Source organism: Saimiri boliviensis, chromosome 6 (genome assembly GCF_048565385.1).
Source record: "Saimiri boliviensis isolate mSaiBol1 chromosome 6, mSaiBol1.pri, whole genome shotgun sequence".
In the NCBI taxonomy this organism is placed as follows: domain Eukaryota; kingdom Metazoa; phylum Chordata; class Mammalia; order Primates; family Cebidae; genus Saimiri; species Saimiri boliviensis.
This window is the reverse complement of record NC_133454.1, coordinates 18,560,992-18,579,965: the sequence shown is the minus strand read 5'-3', so window position 1 is coordinate 18,579,965 and position 18,974 is coordinate 18,560,992. Positions and strand designations below refer to the sequence as shown.

Below are 18,974 nucleotides of genomic sequence, written 5' to 3'. Positions count from 1 at the left end.
TCTGGGCCCCAGAGGAAAAATCCCTAAGTTATCAAAATGCTGTGAAATCAAAACACTCTTTGCTTTACTGCTAAAACAAAGGTGAAACTATCCTGCCCTGAAATACCTAAAATGCTCCAGTAAATCAAGATATAACATGTTTTGTCAAATAACAGTGTTAAGTGTTTCATTAGAGGGAGATTCTATCTGTTGGCCGAATTGCTCTGTGAAAGCACCACATAATCAATGCCTTCCCATGGCTTCAGGAAGCTTTGTACTAAGAGAATTATCTGGCCACAGCTTAAGCTCCCAAATAGAGATAAAGTTTTGCTGTAATAAACTACAGTATGGCATATAAATTTTAGGAAATGTTAGACCACTAGAGGGCGCTCTTACATAAGCAGTAATGTCGGAAAGCTCCATTACGTTTTTTGTTTTTTAGGAGATGGGAGTATCCTTCTGTGGTCCAGGCAAAGCAGAGTGGTCCGATCATAGCTCACTGCAGCCTCGAACTCCTGGGCTCAGACGATCCTCTCTCCTAGGACTGAGAGTAGCTGGAACTAAAGGCACACACCACCACACCCGGTTCGTTGTTTTAACTAAGTTTCATAAACTCTTAGGACAGAAAGGAAACAGATCTCAAGTCCAAACTCTTGTATAAAAAACAGACACAAGGCTGGCAATTATTTTAAATCTTTCTTTTCTAAATAAATATATACTCACAAAATTGAAACAGAGCAATCATCCCCCTTCTTTATAAAGTCATGGTAAAATTTTGTGCTGTCGGCCGGCCGGGCACAATGGCTCACGCCTGTAATCCTAGCACTTTGGGAGGCCGAGGTGGGTGGATCACCTGAGGTCAGGAGTTCAAGACTAGCCTGGCCATCATGGTGAAACCCCATCTTAAATTTAAAAAGAAAAAAAAGCCGGGCGCGGTGGCTCAAGCCTGTAATCCCAGCACTTTGGGAGGCCGAGGCGGGTGGATCACAAGGTCGAGAGATCGAGACCAACCTGGTCAACATGGTGAAAACCCGTCTCTACTAAAAATACAAAAAAATTAGCTGGGCATGGTGGCACGTGCCTGTAATCCCAGCTACTCAGGAGGCTGAGGCAGGAGAATTGCCTGAACCCAGGAGGCGGAGGTTGCGGTGAGCCGAGATCACGCCATTGCACTCCAGCCTGGGTAACAAGAGTGAAACTCCGTCTCAAAAAAAAAAAAAAAAAAAAAAGAAAAAAAAGAAAAAGGAAAAAAAAAGTATGCTGTCAGAAACCAGGATATTGGTTACCATTGCAGGGGAAAAGTGACTGTAAAAGAGAATGAGGGGATTCTGGAGTTAGGATAATGCATTGTTCTATATGTATAATAAGATAATTAAAAAACAGGTTGGCAAACATTTACAATCTCATTTTAAATATATATTTTATAAGGTATATGTTTACATTTCTATTTCACTATACTATGTCAGCTTCCAATTCTTCAGGACTGACCACTTAGACCGCTTCATGGTGTAGATGAGGGGTACCAGCAGCCTCCTCGTTATCAATATCTTGAGCCCCATTCGTTTTCGTTGGTCGTGCTCTGGCTCAGATGCCCAGCGCAGGAAGGTGCACACGTCCTTGGCTACCTGGGGCATGGCAGCTGGGGTGCCATAGTCAAACTCCAGGACATCTGTGTAGACGGGAGGGGTCATGCCGATGGCCTGGCCAGGAAAATAGGGGTTGAAGTAGAGACCTCTCCGCAGTGACACCCTGGTGGGTGGCTCGAAGTGTAGCCCGCAGTGTAACCAGTGGGCAGGAAGAAGATGCAGTCCTCCCCACCATCCCTAGCTCGCACAGCGTAGCTGAGGTCAAGTCCAATGCTCCATTACTGGCAGCTTGAGCAGCCTCAGGGTTGGGGTATGGTTTTGGGAAATAGTCATACAGCTCTCCTGGCCGCATGAACATCTCCCCATTTTCATTGGGGCCATCTTGAACCTCCACCTCCTCAGCCAGCACCTTAGCTTCAGCCTCAGTGTAGTACACGCCCACCAGGTGGCGGTAAGCCACTTAGTCCATGCTGTGGCAGGAGGAGCACACCTGCTTATATACCCGAAAACCCCTACGGATGCTGGTGTGGTCCAAGGAAGAAAGGAGGCCACGGTAAGACCGTGGATAACTTGGGGCATGCAGCTCCAGGTCACCGGCACTCACAGCAGAATGGAACTACGGTCAGCCCCACACTCCCTGCCGCCAGCATGCACAGTGCTGACAGCATCACCTTCCGGCCTCGACCACAAGGACACTCCCTGAGGTGTCCGCAGCAGGAGCTGCCTGGGCGCGTTCTGCACAGCAGACCCCGGGCACGCACGCCCGGGAGCCCAGCAGCCTGCGGGCCCAGCACGTATTTCATATGTAAATTATATTGCACTAAATCACATTAATATTAAATTTTTCTTTCATTTAAAAATATTATATTGAGTACTCACTAAAAGACAGGTATTAAGAAAAAAAACTAAGATACAATTCCATTTCTCAAGTTCTGAATCTAACAGGAATGATGACTGTCCTAGTAAACAACCAGACAGTGGTGTGGTTAAGTTCTGTTTGCAAAGCACTGTGAGAGCTTACAAGCCAAAGCCATGATCCTACCTGAGGAAATTACAGAGGGCTGCACCAAGGAAGAAATGTCTGAGCTGAACTTCGACACAGAGAAGAATTCTTTTTTTTTCAGGTACAGAAGAAACAGAAGAGCATTTCAAGCAAAGGGAGAAAAACGTGTGCAAAGCTATGATGAACTATACAGAATGAGCATAAATTCAGGAACTGTTGTTTTATGGTAAGAGGTTTATGAGGGGAAGACATGGGAGATGAGATTAGACTCACTGGGCTGCCACAGGGGCTCACGCCTGTAATCCCAGAACTTTGGGAACCTAAAGTGGGAGGAGCAAGTTGAGGCCAGGAGTTCAAGACCAGCCTGGCCAACATGACAAAACCCCATCTCTACAAAAATACAAAAAATTAGCTGGGCATGGTGCTACATGCCTGTAATCCCAGCTACTCTGAAGCCTGAGGCTGGAGAATCCCTTGAACCTGGGAGGCAGAGGTTGCAGTAAGCTGAGATCATACCACTGCACTCCCACCTGGGTGACAGAGCAAGACTCTGTCTCAAAAAGAAAAAGAAAAAGAAAAACCTAAGCCAGGCACAGTGGCTCACACCTGTAATTCCAACACTTTGGGAGGCCACAGTGGTAGTATCACTTGAGCCCAGGAGTTCAAGGCCAGCCTGGGCAACGTAGCAAGACCCTATCTCTACAAAAAACAAACAAACTATATATATATATAAAAGTTGGGTGTGGTGATGCATGTCTGTAGTCCTAACTACTCAGGAGGCTGAGACAGGAGGATTCCTTGAACCCAGGAGTTCAAGGAACTATGATCATGCCACTGCACTCCAGCCTGGGCAACAGAGCAAGACTCTGTCTCAAAAAAAAAAAAAAAGAAAGAAAAAAAGAAAGAAAGAAAGAAAGAAAAAAGGAAGGAAAGAAAGAAAGAAAAAGGTAGAAAGAAGAAAGGAAAGGAAGAGAAGAGAAATAAGGAAAGTAAGAAGAAAGGAAGGAAGGGAGGGAGAAAGGGAAGGAAGGAACTTAGCTGAAATCTAAAATTATTTCTCTAAACCAACAGGGAATGAAAAACATCCACTGGAAATAAACTCAACTAGGCAGGGACTTTTGTCTGTTTTGTCCACTGCTGAGTCCACAGTGACTGGAATAAGGCCTGGTGTATAGTAGAAGACCAATGAATACATTGAGAATAAATGCGTGCATGCATCATGGCTCTGCAGTTGGTACAAAAACAGAACTGAGAATGGAAAGCAAAGTTCCCAAGAAGGTCAACTTTGTGTAGGTTCATTTATTGTGCAGACCCAAAGTGGATCTGTTTCTAGCTTTGGAAGAGTTACACAACACTGTAGTTGGATGTGCCTTTTGCCCACTGACAAATCACATGCCTAAGGGAGAATCCAAGCCTAAAATCTAAGGCCAACCCATAACAGTTTGTCCTGCTGAGGAAGCAGGAAATGCATGCCTTCTGCTGGGTGGAGAAACAGTAAAAACTAAGAATAATATGGAGAGAAGGCCAGCATTGCAGGGGCTGCAGGAGAAGGACTAATCAGCATTTTCCCAAAGTATATTACCTAAAATATACTTGATCTTATGATAGAGTTATAAGTAAAAGTTTTTAAGACTAGAAAGGACTTTAAAGTCTTGGCTGTCAGCCAGGACACAGTAACTTTACCTGAGTTATCTGTAAAATATACAACATAGTAGTTCATTCAGCAGCATACTAGTATTTGGTGAACTCATATGTGCTGCAAAATGTTGATTTGATCAAAGTGTAAAATATGTTTTTCCAACAACAGAGTTCTAAGAAGGTAGAAACAGGGGAGAGATATAATGCCCTAGGACAAAACGTAATTGGAGGGAATCGTTGAGACAATAGGTAAGTGAGGGATATGTGATACAGCAAGATCCTGGGAAGGAGGGAGGGAATGGGGTCAACAGCACCAGCAGAAGGATCCAACTTGAGGAGGACAAGGAACGCCTTCTCCCCTGGGAAACAGATGGCTGCAGGAGTTATGTCTAACTAGCAAGGGAGGAAAACTAATTAGAAAGGGTTCTAGTTAAAATACCTCTCATAAAACACCTTAGTTTCTAGTCAATGGAGTAGAGGGACAAGGTGATCTATTAAAAGGGATAGTAAAAGAGAGCCCAGGATGGCAATGATTTAAAGATAAAGGTAAAGGTACAGCATGGAAGGAAAACCTGATGCGTAGGCCTCCATAAAGTTCCTGAGGCTGGAGACTGAATTTGTAGGCACAACCACCTGCCTACATATAAGCTCGCTTAGCAGGGATCACAATCCAGGAGCAGGAGCAGAGAAGTTTCTATAAGAATTCCATAAAGCGGTTGTGACAGAGGACAGGGGGCAAAAGAAGTAAGGTCATTCCTATCTCTACGCAGCCCTGAATATACCCAGAGCTATGAGGCCCTGTCCACCACAGACAATGCTGCCATAATCTGTTTGCTGATTTGCAAGGCAATCTAAACCATGTTGTATTTATTCTATTTTAAGGAGTAAATAATCTTGCCAGAACTCATATATATGATATATAAACATTTCAATGATAATCCTGTAAAAATAACATTACATATCATCAAAGCCTTACAAATTTATATTCTTCTGTTAAACATAAGATGATGTATTACTATTGTTTTCCTTCCTTTATAATCTATTGTTCTGAATGTTTCTTTTGTTTTCTTTTTTCTTTTCTTTTTTTTTTTTTTTTTTTTTTTGAGGCAGACTCTTGCTCTGTCACCCAGGTGGAGTGCAGTGGCACAATCTTGGCTCATGCAACCTTCACCTCCCGGGTTCAACTGATTCTCATGCCTCAGTCTCCCAAGTAGTGGGACTATGGGCACACCCCACCATGCCCAGCTAATTTTTATAGTATTAATAGAGACGGGGTTTTGCCATGTTTCCCAGGCTGCTTGCAAACTCCTGACCTCAAGTGATCCACCTGCCTCAGCCTCCCAAAGTGCTAGGATTATAGACAAGAGCCACCGCACCTGGACTATTCTGAATGTTTCTATACATGCAAAATGTTCTCAAGATACCACTGTTATAACTATATCACATATTCTGAGAAACTGAAGCTGGTATCTGGTGGTATAATATAAAAGGACAAAGACTCCTCAAACCCCAAAAAAGGCAAAACCATGTTTCTCACATTCAGGAGTTCAGACCTGTGATCTATGTAACTTACAATCCAGTCTTGCATACTACCCCTCCTCCCACAGAGAGCTGTGATGACTTCACAAATCTTCTGTTCTCCAACTGAGCAACCCCAGTTCTTACTAATTCCCATATAACACTATATTCTTGAGTCCTCCTAATCCTGCTCACACTCTGGATCAATCAACATTCTCTCTTACAGATGGTGTGCCCAGAGCTGAGTACAATATGTAACATGTGGCCTAATGAAGTGCCTTGCTCATCACTGGCCAGGAATAAATAATCGGTAAGTAAGTTTACAGACCTTATCCATGGTTTTGCTTTCTGCAGTTTCAGGTACCCATGGTCAACCATGGTCAGAAAATAGGTGAGTACAGTACAACAAGATATTTTGAGAGACAGAGACTATGCATTCACGTAATGTGTCATAATTGTTTACTCTTCATTCACTTAAGGTGTCATAATTGTTGTTAATCTCTTATTGTGCCTAATTTATAAATAAAACTTTATCACAGGAATGTATGTTTAGGAAAAAACATAGTATATATAGGGTCTGGTACTAACCCACATCTCTGGCATCCACTGGGGGTCGGTCTTGGAACTTATCCACCATAAAGAAGGGAGGACTACTGTATAGCTCCAATAACACAGCCTACTTTAAATTGAAAGTCAGGTAGGCATACTGGGTTAAATAGCATCCCCCCAAAATTCATGTCCTTCCTGGAACTTCAGAATGTGACTTTATTTAAAAAGGGGATCACTGCAGATGTCATTAATTAAGATGAGGTCATGCTGGAGAAGGGTAGGCCCTTAATCCAATATGACTGATGTTCTTAAAAGAAGAGACAAAGAGACAGGCACAGAGAGAAGAATGCCATGTGAAGACACAGATGCACAGAAGCAAGACAGCCATGTGACAATGGAAGCAGTGATTGGAGTCATGCAGCTGCCAGCAAAAGAACACCAAAGACTGCCAACAGCCAGCAGAAGCTTAGCAAGGGACACAGACCAGATTCTCCCTCAGAGTCGCCAAGAAGTAACCAGTCCCTGAGTTTGGACTTCTGGCCTCTGAAAGTCAGAAGATGAATTTCTTTTGTTTGAAGCCTCCCAGTTTGTGATACTCTGCAGCCCTAAGAAACTAATACAGAAGGCCTTTCTATGGAGGTGGCACTGGAACTGAAGCCTGAAGGAGCCAGACAAGGAAAGACCTCTAGAAAAAAGAAACAGAAAAAAACAAAGCGCCAAAGACCAGAAAGAGCTTAATGTAGAAACAGAGGTAAGACCAGAGAGAATGGCACTGGATGAGGCTTAGAGCTAAGTGGGCTATGATAGGGAGTCTGAATTGAATTTAAGGGCAATAGGAAGCCTTCAAGAGTTTTAAAACTCATTCTGAAAAAGAAAAGAAAAGAAAAGAAAAAAAGATCAGTTCACTTGTTCTGTGAAAGATGGCCTAGAGGAAAATTTTTAAAAGAAAAAAAAAGAAAGAAAGAGAATAAGTGAAAGCTATTGAAAGGTCCACATGGCACATGATTATGAGAACAAGCCAGGCTTCAAGCCAAGGTTGGTCTCTCTTAAATTGCTACATATTTTACATATATAACAATGTTTAATTTCCAAAATCATAATACACCCAATAAAGATCTCAATGAAGGACCGAATATATGACACCAGCAGTATTTGTTTAACAACAATCAACAAAAGGAGGTCTTTTGAACAGTTGTAGTCACCACTATAGCCCATTTATAACAGATTCTGCACTGGCCCTGACAGTAGGCATCCTAAACACTAAACACCCCACTAAATTGGCAAAAGAGTTTCAAGACCATCAGGCTCCCCCCAGCATTTAATAGAAGTCCATAAAGCATATTCTATTGCTATCCTTTTTCTCCAAAACTTATTAAAGAAACTGATAGAAGGTAATAAACTAATTGTTCTCAAACGTTTTGGTCCTGTTCCACCCTAATGAGATAAAAGACATCATTGGCCACAATCTTCATTGGTTACCTCCGATGAACTATTAAACTACATTTTTTAAAAAGGAAAAGCACATACAAACATAGTATTACAACATAATGCTAAAATACAACTGTTCCTCCTCCATGGAGAATCTTCTGTTAATCATTTCGTGAGAACCACTGTAAAAGAAACCCTACAACCTCTTTTCAGAGACTGCTTTAAAATAAATTATTTTTATCACATTGAAAAATACATGATGTTAAAACACTCTGGAAAATTAAACTACAAAATCCCCACATGAATAGCATCCACAAAAGGAAGCAGCTGAGGAAAGTAACGTCTAAGTTTTTTCCTCCCTGGAAACTCCAACATCAAATTTGCAGTCCTGATTTCACTATAAAATGTCCTCCAGGGACCTTTTTATCATTATCTTAAAGATACACACTACAGACTACTCATTGTTTTGCACATTCATCCGGTCTAAATGATAATGGCGCTGTAAAAAAGATAAAGGAAGGGAAAAGGATATCCTCAGCAGAAACCAAAAAGCTCAGAACAATAACAGCAATTTCAAATGTAACTAAGTGGCTTCCTTTGATTACTTTCAGGTGCTTTTGCCACCACATCACCAGATAATCAACATCTTCCCAGAGCAAGTAGGATGTGTATTTCTTGAGTGCCTACCATGGGATAAGCACTAGAGTTACAAGAGTGAACAAGCTAGATACAGTCATTGCCCTTACAGGGCTTATATTCTGGCAACAGACAACAAGAAACAGAAAACAAACAAGCAAACACACAAATAAGAACTTAGAAACTAATTGTACAGGTTTTACCTGGGTGCAGTGACTCAACCTGTGATCCCAGGACTTTGGGAGGCCAAGGCAGGCAGATCACTTGAGCCAAGGAGTTTGAGACCAGCCAGGGCAACATGGCAAAACCCTTTCTCTTCAAAAGACACAAAAATTAGCATGGCATGATGCCATGCACCTATGGTATCAGCCACTCAGCAGGATTAAGTGAGAGGATCACCTGAGCCCAGGAAGTCAAGGCTGCAGTGAGCTGTGATTGCAACACTGGACTCCAGCCTGGGGAAGAGTGAGACCCTCTCTCAAAAAAAAAGAAAGAAAGAAAGAAAAAAGAAAACTAATGGTACAGGTTTTATTCTGATAGAGAATGACAGAGGCAGATCGACTTTTAATAGGGTGGTCAGAAAAGAAGTCTTGGAGCAGGCAATAGTTACGACTTTGATCCCCACAGCCATCTAGCCTTCTATCCTGTGAAAGGTCCTGGGGATTCTATTCAACACCACTCCCTTCATGAAGCATTCCTGCCTTCTTTGTGTTTTCATGGTATTTTAGCTATATTGTATTCTTTTCAAATGTAGCCTTGCACTATAGTTATTTATACATACATGTCTTGTAACCGCCATACTATTACAAACTGCAAAACTGTCAAAAACCCATATTTAAAAAGTTAGAATCAATTTATCATACCATGTGCCTTATTTCCTCCTGCCCCTGTGAATAGTGTAAAGGCTGAACTAGGACTCTATATAAATAATCTCCTTTGTTCTTCAGGGGAACCTTATGGAGTAGAGAGGCTGTGTTTTCCCCACCACGCCCTACTGCCTCTCCCTTTCTGGCCCATCTCTGTACGCAGGTTGGCTCAGCACAGTGAAAAGAGCCCAGCTCTGTAGACTTAAAGTCCCACGTTGAAATGCTGACTGTGCCGCTTTCCAATGCACACAGTGCAAAACACAGTATGCATAGGCCTTGCTACATCAATGACTCCTGAGTTGAATTGGGAGAAGTGAGAAGTATGATGTGACACCTGAAGACCAAGTGACCTCACCTGAACTTAAGATTAAGACTACACCAGTTAACTCTGCTCTATGCCCATGAGGCCAGCAGTAAGACTCTGTTTCCTTTCTATCAGAGGTGTGTTAGCCTCAGGAATGTGAACAGATCCTACGATTACCCAGTTAAAATCCAACTCAACCTTGAAAGGTAGAAACGCAGTAAACACACAGTTGACTATAATTAATACTGAGCCTCTTCAGCAAAGACAGGCCCTTTCATTGTCCTACCATTTCCTGAGTGCTTTCTCTATGTGCCTGGCTACACTGGATACAAGAATAAAAGCCTATTTTTCGCTCTGAAGGAGACCACAGGTCCACAAGCAAGCAGAGAAATTATTTCTATACAAGGAATGCGCATTATAAATGTGGGTGAGAACAGGGTGATTGTTACGGCAGCAAGGAGGAGACACAACTCAACCAACCACTGGTACAGAAGGCCTTAGGGAAGGCAAACTCGGAGAAGCTGATAACATCCGTCCCGGCACTCTGCTCACCTCGTTTCCAGCCTCATCTTCTACCACATGGCCCTCTCCCACTTGATATTCCAGAAAGTTCCTGGCCATATGCTTTCTCAAGTTTCCAGGCTTCTCTACATGGATTTCCTCCTGCCTGGAATGCCTTCCTCTCTTGCATCATCGCAAAAAAAATTACTACCTCATCCTCAAAATGCCCACTCAAGTGCTGTCCCCTCTGCAAAGTTTTCTAGGCCCAAAGGAAAATGCTCCTTCTCTGATCCTATAACAGCTTCCAGCACCGTTGCCACCATACTGTGCTGTCACTGTTTCGAAGGTTGGCTCAGTACAGTGAAAACAGCCCAGCTCTGTAGCCTAAAAGTCCCACATTGAAATGCTGATTGTGCCGCTTTCCAGCTAGGTGATTTTCAGAAAACTATTTTACATCTCAGTACTCAATTGCTTCATCTACAAAAGGGAAAACTAATAACTTCCTTACAAGGTTCCAAGTATTCAAGGTGGCGTATGTACAAGTTTCTGACCACAGCAAAGGCTCAACACATACTCCCAATGACTGATAGCCATAAGTAACTTTATATTGTGGTATTAATCAAAGCACACACAAAAGTACATTACAACCATATGTGTATTTTTACATATGGCACATGATATAGTTTCGCTGTGTCCCAACCCAAATCTCAACTTGAATTCTATCTCCCAGAATTCCTATGTATTGTGGGAGGGACCCAGGAGGAGGTTATTGAAACATAGGGGCCAGTCTTTTTTTGTCTCATGATAGTAAGTCTCACAAAATCTGACAGGTTTATCAGTGGTTTCTACTTTTGCTTCCTCCTCATTTTCTCTTGCTGCCCCATGTAAGAAGCATCTTTTGCCTCCTGCTATGATTCTGAGGCCTCCCCAGCCATGTGGAACTGTAAGTCCAATTAAACCTCTTTTTCTTCCCAGTCTAAGGTATGTCTTTATCAGCTGCGTTAAAATGGACTAACAGAGTAAACTGGTACCAGTAGAGTGGGGCATTGCTTAAAAGATACCTGAAAATGTGGAAGCGACTTTGAAAATGCATAACAGGCAGAGGTTGGAACAGTTTGAAGGGCTGGGAATAAAACAGGAAAATGTGGGAAAGTCTGGAACCTCCTAGAGACTTGTTGAATGGCTTTGACAAAAATGCTGATAGTGATACAAACAATAAGGTCCAGGCTAAGGTGGTCTCAGATGGAGATAAGGAACTTGTTGGGAACTGGATCAAAGGTGACTCTTGTTAGGTTTTAGCAGAGACTGGTGGCATTTTGCCCTGCCCTAGAGATTTGTGAAACTTTGAACTTGAGAGACATGATTTAGGGTATCTGGCAGAAGAAGTGTCTAAGGAGCAAAGAATTCAAAATATGACTTAGGTGCTGTTAAAAGCATTCTGTTTTAAAAGGGAAATAGAGCATACAAGTTCAGAAAATGTGCAGCCTGACAATGCAGTAGAAAAGAGAAACCCATTTTCTGAGGACAAATTCGAGCTGGCTACAGAAAAATGCATAAGTAGAAAGGAGCCTAATGTTAATCCCCAGGAGCATGGGGGAAAATGTCTCCAGGCCATGTCAGAGACCTTCACGGCAGCCCCTCCCATCACAGGCCCAGAGCCCCAGGAGAAAAAAGTGGTTTTGTGAGCTGGGCCCAGGGTCCCCATGCTGCGTGCAGCCTAGGGACTGGGTGCCCTGTGTCCCAGCCACTACAGCCATGGCTGAAAGGGGCCAACATAGAGCTCAGGCTGTGGCTTCAGAGGGTGGAAGCCCCAAGCCTTAGCAGCTTCCACATGGTGTTGAGCCTGCAGGTGCACAGAAGAATTAAGGTTTGAGAACCTCCACCTAGATTTCAGAAGATGTATAGAAACGCCTGGATGCCTAGGCAAAAGTTTGCTGCAGGGGTGGAGCCCTCATGGAGAACCTGCTAGGACAGTGCGGAAGGGAATGTGGGGTCAGAGCCCCCTAATGGGGCACTGCCTAGTGGAGCTGTCAGAAGAGGGCCACTGTCCTCCAGACCCCCAAATGATAGACCCACTGACAGCTTGTACCATGAGCCTGGAAAAGCCACAGACACTCAATGGCAGCCAGTGAAAGCAGCTGGGAGGGAGGCTATACTCTGCAAAGCCACAGGGGCAGAGCTGTCCAAAACCATGGGAACCCACCTCTTGCATCAGTGTGACCTGGATGTTAGACTAGGAGTCAAAGGAGATCATTTTGGAGCTTTAAAATTTGACTGCCCACTGGATTTCAGACTTGCATGGGGCTTATAATCTCTTTGTTTTGGCCAATTTCTCCCATTTGGAATGGTGTATTTACCCAATACCTGTACCCCCACTGTATCTAGAAAGTAACTAACTTACTTTTGATTTTACAGGCTCATAGGTGGAAGGGACTTGCCTTCTCTCAGATAAGACTTTGGACTGTGGATTTTTGGGTCACCCCTGAAATGAGTTAAGACTTTGGGGGACTGCTGGGAAGGAATGATTGGTTTTGAAATGTGAGGACATGAGATTTGGAGGGGCCAGGGGTGATACAATATAGTTTGGCTGTGTCCCCACCCAAATCTCAACTTGAATTTATCTCCCAGAATTCCCGTGTGTTGTGGGAGGGACCCAGCGGGAGGTAAATGAATCATGGGGGTCGGTTCCCATGCTATTCTCATGAAAGTGAATAAGTGTCACGAGATCTGATGGGTTTATCAGAGGTTTCTGCTTTTGCTTCTTCCCCATTTTCTCTTGCTGCTACCATGTTAGAAGTGCCTTTTGCCTCCCACCATGATTCTGAGGCCTCCCCAGCCATGTGGAACTGCAAGAACAATTAAACCACTTTTTCTTCCCAGTCTCGGGTATGTCTTTATCAGCTGTACGAAAACAGACTAATACAGCATGTGACCCTGAAGAATGTAAAAAGTGGTTTGATGATCCATTTTCTCCAGGTACAATTCTGTCCTAATTTAGGCAATAAAAATAATTTTAGATAGCCTTTAAATAAAGGATCTTCTACAATGGAAAATTGCCACAAAGAATATAACCAAGAAAAGCTTTACCACAAAGACCCATTTCACTAAGGAAAAAATAATCAGTGGAAAACCAAACAGCACATTTGGAGAGAAACTGACTCAGGGGTGATAATTATAATCTGTCACTACTATTTACTATAAGGCATTCCTTCCCTTTAAAACCATAATGCTAGCGGCCTACAATTAAAAGGTTTCTCTGAAGATGTAGGGTTTAAGAAGGGCCCTGTAAAGCCTGGAGTGGAAAAAAGGAGAGGAGAAAAAACCATGGTGCCAGCTGCCCTGAACTGAAGCTCTGTTCTTTCAAACAGAGGGACTGAAGGGGCTACTATAAGTTAGCCTGGAATTATATGGTACAAACTGTAACCCTGGGAAAGCAAAGAAGGAGCAGAAACTAGGAAGGAATCTTGGAAAGGTCTTGGTGATCGACTGGATTTTGGTTTGGATGTGAAGGTGAGAGAACCAGAAAATTCCAAAGTTTTCTATCCCATGTGAACAGGAGCGTACAACTGACCCTTGAACAACAGGGGGATTAGGGGCACCTACCCATCTTCCACAACCCACACAGTCAAAAATCCTCCTATAACATTTGACTCACAGAAACTGAAGAGAATACTCTTGACCAGAGGCCTTACTGATAACATAAAGTCAATTAACACATATTTTGTATATGTATTATATTCCATACTCTTATCAAAATAAGCTAGAGAAAAATGTTAAGAAAATCTTAAGGAAAAGAAAATATAATTATTATTCATTAAGTGGAAGTGGACCCTCATAAAGGTTTTATCCTCATCTTCACTTTGAGAAGGCTGAACAGGAGGAGGAGGAAGAGAAGGAGTTGGTCTTACTGTTTCAGGGATGGCAGAGGCAGAAGTGGAGGAGGTAAAAGGGGAGACAGAGAGATATATTGGGGAAAAAATGTGTGTAAGTGAACCTGTGCAGTTCAAACCCATGTTGTTCCAGGATCAACTGCAGTATCATTAACAATAATGTGAAAAATTCAGAGGAGTTTTAAAAAGAAGTGTTATGTAATAACATTAACATTTGCTTTAGAAGTTTAACCTGTTTGGGACACCTGAGTTACACTGAGATATGCATATTAGGGACACGAAGCAGTACAAGCAGAATCCTGTTCTTCAGGTACTCACTACCTGGGAGGACCAAAGCTGATGCTGAGCCAGTTCTCAAAACTCTGAAATACTTCCATACTAGTTGGTGAAAAACTACCTGTGCAACACCACCATATACACACACAGACACACACACACACACACACACACGCACTTCCCTAATGCCCCAGACCCTTTCTTAGAACTCCAGACCTAAAGAACCATGGTACTTCAAAAAGCCTTAACTCCATGACTAGCTTCTGTTCTGACTGGACAGTGTCTAAGCCATATTGGTAGTATAATACTGGCAGACTGTTGACTAAACCAAGTACTAATGGTAGTAAGAATAACTTCTGCTTGAGCTAGTTATTTGAGGACTAATGAGGGCACACGCTGAGATACATTGATGGGTGTAATCCAGGCTGCTCCCAGTCCAGTGGGACACCAACATATAAACAAAGCAATGTAATCCACAGTATTGCATTGAACAGAGATCCAGCATCAAAGTATCTATAAAGTGGAGTGAGAGGCACAAAGAGGATAGTAATGAGTTACCCAGCCCATGGGAGGGAAGCAAAACAGTTCCTAACAAGAGAAGGTGATACAAGACATAAGCAGCAAGAGATGAACAGGAGTTTGCTAGGGAGGGAAAAGAGAAAGGTAAACCATTCCAAGCTGACAGATGTGGCTTATATGTAAGCCACATCTCAATATACTGTGTACAAAATGAAATGACTAATGTGTAATGTCTGACACACAGTGTCAATAATAAATAACAATCAATAATAAATATTAGAGTTTTCTGGCAGATTTATTTCTCTAATTATGTTTTTAAAGGTTGATTCTAAAACATAGTTGCATTATCTAAGCCTACACTAGCTAAGCAAGGGATAGGCATTCATGATATCCTGGAAAGAAGGAGTCAGTAAGTTTGGAATTTAAAAAGGAAGCATGAAAAAATGAGTTCACAACATCAAGTAGTGTTGCCTGCACTTTTTAGATGTGTGTAAGCAAAGATGAGTCTTGGTGCTGCTGCAGGCCTCTTAAATGCACAGAGTGTGACCCAAGGTTATTTAATGAAATCACAGGTGGTTAGTAAGTATAAATTCCCATCTCTTTTAAAGGGTTGTTGTTTTTTAGAAATTAGACTACATAAAAAGGCAAACCAATAGCCTGTTTTAGTCTGCACTGGTCACTGTCATCTAGAGCCAGTTGTTCAAGGGGAAGGAAGCACTCAACGCCAAGGAGAAGGGAGTCATCGCCGCTGCTTTCCAAAATTGGTGTATGAGCTGCTCCCACAAAGGAAGAGGCCATCAGTGCTCAGGAAGAGGCACAGATTTCCGACAGTTTTAAAGGACAGTGTCTGCAGCATGACCCATAGTTCAAACTGCATAAAAATAAAAATTCACTGACAAATGAAGTACTTCCTTACTTTCCTATCTGCTGAATCACAGCCATTGTTTGGGTTGTAGTTCCTGCTTTAAATTAGGTTATTCAATCACAATGATGCTGGCCAAACATACTAGTCATATGCCATCAGGAAAACTTATCAAAAATGCCATTTGCGCTAGGCATGGTGGCTCAGGCCTGTAATCCCAGAACTTTGGGAGGTCAAGGTAGGAGGATCACTTGAGCCTAGGAGTTCAAGACCAACTCGGGCAAACTGTAGAAACCCCATCTCTATAAAAAATACAAAAATTAGCTGGGCATGATAGGTATACCTGTAGTCAGGCTACTCAGGAAGCTGAGATGGGAGGATCGATTGAGCTCAGGACATCAAGGCTGCAGTGAGCCATGATCACGCCACTGTACTCCAACCCGGAAGACAAAGTGAGACCCTGTCTCAACAACAACTACAAAAAAATCCAGTTGTGTCACGTCTTAAACACATAAACACACATTCTTTTGCACTAATAAAATTTAATCTGTACCAAGGGTACCTTTTAAAACCTTTTTTTCCTCCTTCTGAAGACCACAAATGTTCTGATGTAGTGGAAAGATAAGGGAATTTGCAGACAGACCTGACTTTTGGTGCCAACTTGGCCATTTATCAGCTAGTTCACCAAGTTCATGGTTCTGGGCTTGTTTTCTCAAATGCAGAATGAAAAAAATAACACCTACTAGAGGGGTCTTGTAATGATTTAGTTGGATAATACATGTGTGCAAGTACCCAGAAAGGGTCAGCAGGAAGTAAGAGCTTGATTTATTACTAATATATTTTGCAAGGTGTTACTAGCACACACCTCCCAGTTCAAACACATGCATAAATATACACAATAAATGTATTCAGTGCTTAATATTGTCATGTGAGAGGAAAAAAATATAATTTAAAACTTCGGCAATTTGTTCTGAGTGGTCACTTAAAAAAACGATGGCTTGCAAAGTAAAATTACTTTTTTAATGGCAGCTATCTTGGAACAGAAAACAGAAATAGGACAGTGTCTTGGTGACAGTGAGAACCTCTTATACACCAAATACCATGTAGCCTGGGATATGACATGCTTTTCTTTTCCCTTTCTGTTCAGTTACAGTCACCAATGCTATGGCATATGTAATATATATTTCATATATATTCATCATTGTATAAATAACAGCTATGAGGAATAGTATATATTGCAGAAATATAACATGAGTGCTTTGGATATTTTATTTTTTAAATAATCTGTGATATCACTTTCATTGTTCCATATGCTGATGATGATAAATCCACATCTCAAAGGACCATTTATTTCCCCTTAGATGGCAGAATAACACAACTACAATCATGGTCCAAACAGCCAGGCTTTTCATAAATGTGGTTAAGGAGACTAGCTTAGATTTTCAGTCTAATATACTTTTAAATTATACACTTTATTAAATAAAAATAATCGTATTTTTATTATAAACAACATGCTAAAAATAAGACTAGTCTCCAGGCTTTTAAAGAAAACAAAATACTTTGGTACAGTTAACTGGATTTGACTCCCTAATCTAAGAGCTGGTAGACTTTCAACAGCAGAATACAAGAGAGGGACATGCAAGGACCTTCCACTCTTCCAAGAGTGAAAGTTAAATACATGGCAGTGACCAGTCCATGCAGCATGGATTAGCGACTTTTACACAAACTCTGTAACTTTTTCCAAGTCAAATTTTATACACCGACTATTGAGAAAGCTTAAAATGGATAATTTGCTCAAGGACTGAGCACCAAGCTTGCAGGGACAAAGTTCTATAACAGCGACTTCACTCCTGCCTCACCAATATAACCTCCTTTATTCCCTTGGATAGGACCTTTTCATGATAGTCAATGGAGGTTTCTTAACATCATTTACTCAATATATAGAGCTACCCAAAAGAACTCATAGCTTTATCTTAGAAGTTTTCATAGTCCCCTTCTGATGCTAACATAGTTCCCATTAATTTAAAACTCTTCTTTCGGGCCGGGCGCGGTGGCGCAAGCCTGTACTTTGGGAGGCCGAGGGGGGTGGATCACGAGGTCAAGAGATCGAGACCATCCTGGTCAACATGGTGAAACCCTGTCTCTACTAAAAATACAAAAAATTAGCTGGGCATGGTGGCACGTGCCTGTAATCCCAGCTACTCAGGAGGCTGAGGCAGGAGAATTGCTTGAACACAAGAGGTGGAGGTTGCGGTGAGCCGAGATCGCGCCATTGCGCTCCAGCCTGGGTAACAAGAGCGAAACTCCGTCTCAAAAAAAAAAAAAAAAAAAAAAAAACTCTTCTTTCTGTCACACAAAGTCAAAGTCAGAAGAAAGTTCTATATAATTGAAACCTCCATTATATTTTTGCTATCCAAAATTATGCAACCTGATATTAGGAGAATTAAAATTCTGCTTATTCCTCAACTTTATTGCTATTTAATATGGGTTAATATCTCTAAATCAGCCACGAACTACATGAATTTTTTTCATTTTTAATTTTTTTGACAGGGTCTCATTCTGTCACCCATGCTGGAGTACAGTGGTGCAATCATAGCTCACTGCAGCCTCGACCTCCTAGGCTCAAGTGATCATCCTCCATCAGCCTCCCAAGTAGCTGAAGACCATAGTTACATACCACCATGCCTGGCTAATTTTTATATTTTTTTTAAAAGACAAGGTCTTGCTTTGTTGCTTATGCTAGTCTCAGACTCCTAGTCTCAAGTGATCCTCCTACCTCAGCCTTTCAAAGTGCTGGAATTATAGGTGTGAGCCACCACGCTTGATTGAATTTAACGAATTAAATATAAGCCATGAATTATAAAACCTATTTCTGAAATATAGAAGCAACATGGTACAAAGGCTGTGATGTCGACAGAGCCAGGTTTAAATCCTAACTCTATCACTTATCAGCTATGCAATCATGCATAAATCACTTCAGCTTCTGTGCCCTTTTTCCTCCATAAAGCTGGAGGAATAACTCCCCACAGAGTAAAAAATAAATAGGCATTTATTCAGTGCCGTCAGAAGATGAATACAAAACAACCATACTCTGATCACCTGTGTTCTGTCCCACACCATTTAAACACCAAGCTATGCTCTTAAAGTCAATGAAAGCTACAGAGAAGGAATATCCACACTATGTGGATGTAAATGGTAATTATGACAATATTGACCTCACAGTGTTGGAAGCCAACCTCCACGGTCATCATCTTTGACCCTCCACCTCAGTTTTACTGACGTCTTTTCAGTTCCTCTAACACAGCCTGGTCTTTCCTACCTTAGGATCTCGTACATGATATGCCTTCTACCTTGACAGAAATTTTTATCATCTCCCTTCTCCTAGTTCACCCCTAATCATTTTTCTGGTCTCTGCTTTA

The 18,974-nt window shown here is 41.9% G+C and overlaps 1 protein-coding gene and 1 pseudogene across 1 annotated transcript in view; both read right to left on the bottom strand.

Moving 5' to 3' along the window:
• The window catches only part of PRCP (prolylcarboxypeptidase), a 77,315-nt gene that overhangs the window by 43,627 nt on the left and 14,714 nt on the right, over positions 1-18,974 (bottom strand). The gene's annotated exons all lie outside the window — the stretch shown is intronic.
• Positions 1-18,974, bottom strand: part of LOC141584801 (cytochrome c1, heme protein, mitochondrial pseudogene) — a 40,786-nt pseudogene that overhangs the window by 7,839 nt on the left and 13,973 nt on the right.